Source organism: Ursus maritimus, unplaced genomic scaffold, assembly GCF_017311325.1.
Source record: "Ursus maritimus isolate PB19 unplaced genomic scaffold, ASM1731132v1 scaffold_2, whole genome shotgun sequence".
NCBI classification, from domain to species: Eukaryota; Metazoa; Chordata; class Mammalia; order Carnivora; family Ursidae; genus Ursus; species Ursus maritimus.
The window spans coordinates 74,121,209-74,123,862 of record NW_024424452.1 but is presented as its reverse complement, the minus strand read 5'-3'; the positions used below and the strand labels follow the sequence as shown (position 1 = coordinate 74,123,862).

Here is a 2,654-nt window from a genome sequence, read left to right as displayed (position 1 = left end):
AAACAAAAAATCATTGCCAAGACCAATGTCAAAGAGTTCATCGTCAATGTTCTGGGAGTTTTAGAATTTCAGGTCTTATGTTTAGGTCTTTAATCCATTATGACTTGATTTTTTTTTAAAGTATCAAATTTATTTCAATATCTGGATTTATTTTTAAATTAGAGCTGGTGGACAATTTTTTGTAATTTAAAATTCATTATTAGAGGTGAGGAAAACATTAATAAGCTATTATATACTGACAGTGAATAAAATTGTTAGACTATGCATTTATAAAAGCCATGTTTAATAGTAAAAAGTTCCAGTTATACTACTTAGCTGAAGGAACTATCCTTTAGCTCTTTATTTCTAATTTTAACACATTCTCATTTTAACATAATTAACCTTTTCACCCAGTTACTAGTATGATGAACAAAAATTTTCCAAATGTTAAACCTTTACCACTTAGGAAATAGGACTTAACAATTACTTTTTTTTTTAAGATTTTATTTATTTATTCAACAGAGATAGAGACAGCCAGCGAGAGAGGGAACACAAGCAGGGGGAGTGGGAGAGGAAGAAGCAGGCTCACAGTGGAGGAGCCTGATGTGGGGCTCGATCCCATAACGCTGGGATCACGCCCTGAGCCGAAGGCAGATGCTTAACCGCTGTGCCACCCAGGCGCCCCTTAACAATTACTTTTTAAGAATTCCTTAAGAGAAGTCTGAAATTTTAATTATCACCATGAACCTGTTCGAAAGTGTAGAACATCAGAAAGTATAGAACATCACTACTAAATTAAAATGAAGAATGAAATAAAAACACATAAGTGGCATCTATATAACGAGCAAATTGCATGGTAAGACATTTTAACTACTTCACCTTACTACATAGCACAATAAAGAATAAACTGTTTCCAAAGCACTGCAAGGTTTGGCATTTTTACTGCAAGCTTTAAATCATAGTGTTATTCCACTCAACAAGACATCTCTAAGAAAATGGCAGGTTCATAAGTACAAAAATTGTCCTATCTGGTAGGTGGTATGCTACATGGCCAATAAGAGAATCTTTATAAAATGAGGTTTTAAAAAAATGCAGAATGTCTGATAATTATCTCAAAGGCTAAAATGAGAAAAATGCCAAACACGGTCATTGGTTAACATGCGGCTTCGAGAAATGATTCTATTCCAAGAAATAAGCAATAATGATAAAAGATGTCAGTAATATACTTTATGCCTTTTTAGGCCAAAGCATACTTTTCACCTCGGGACAGTTTTGATTTTTACATTCTCAGTTCCTTTAGTCCAGGACCCCATTCTAAGCCACTATTTGAATAGAGTTCATGAAGTATTGTCATTTTTCTCCACAGGATGTTTTCATTTCAGAACATTAGCTGCAAAATGGCAAATGACTAAGTCAACTATAAAGAATTTATAGCCTAATAAATGCCAATTTACAGTAACTGTCAACAGACTTCTACACCAAAATCTAAAAGTCGCTACAGTAGAGGTCACAACTAACACGATTCTTACATGTGCTCCGACTTCGTTTACAACAAATTGCTGCCATAAAAACCAGAAAAGAGACCTTAGTGGGTCCTTTCAACACTAATTTTCCAAATTAGTCCTTTCAAGCGTAGGACGTAGTCCCTTAGGTCCTTTCAAGCATAATTTTCCAAATGATGTTCCTCTCGTCACGGAGCCTTTCATTCCTTCAGTCCTTTTTTAGTCGTTTAGCTTTTGCAATATTTTCTTGATGTTTTTGTTTCTTCTTTTGCTCCTTTTCCCTGGCCTCAATCATCTTGGCCAATTTCCAGGACAGTATTGCACTTGCTAGAATAGAAACAATGAAGTAAGGGCCAGAATGACAGCTGTAAGGAAGCCATACGGGTCCTTTGCAGCCCATTCCACAGCACAGTCAGCCCAAGCCTTGATACCAAATCAAACATCTTTGCAGCCGTCTTAGGCTTGAGTACTTCTTTCCAACTTTGTCCTGGGATTATTAGCGAGCCAATTACAATTTCAGATGACCCTTGCTTGATTGTCTTCTTTAGTTCTACCATACACTTGTGAGAGAAGGTTTAAATTCTATACACTCCACACTTGGAGGAATCAGTATTCTTCTTCTTTCCGTAAGGGGTTGACTGGGCTTGATCTCCCAACCAGACCTGCGCTGCTCCTGAAGCTGCAGCTGACGGTACCTCACCGCCATCAGCACGTCCTGCCATACCTATTTTCTCCCTTGCTCATTCTTACTCTCCTAGCCCATCCAGCCGCCTGCCCCAGGGGGCCACGTTCAGGCGCCCCTCGGCCTCGGGTGGGCAATCGGAGAGCAGGTGGTTCCCGGGATTCCGGGCTTGGTCCCACCCCAACTCGGTCCCCTGGCTCTGCCGTGGCCACCTCCTCTGGGCAGGTGGGCAAAACCACCCCAGCGGCCGCCACCAGCCCACCCTACATCACAGCTGGAACCCATTTTGAGTGGATTCTTGTATATGGTGTAAGCTAACAGTCCAAGTTCATTCATTTGCATGTAGATATTGAGTTTTACCACACCGTTTATTAAAGAGACTATCCTATTCCTATTATGTATTTCCTCACCTTTGTTAAAAATTAATAGGTCCTATATGGATGGGTACATTTCTGGACTCTATTCTGTTCATTGATCTATGTCTGTTTTTA

General features: G+C 39.3%; 1 pseudogene; it reads right to left on the bottom strand.

Annotated features, from left to right (window-relative positions):
- Positions 1 to 1,689: 1,689 nt before the first annotated feature.
- Positions 1,690 to 2,187, bottom strand: LOC103669190 (annotated as a pseudogene).
- Positions 2,188 to 2,654: the final 467 nt, after the last annotated feature.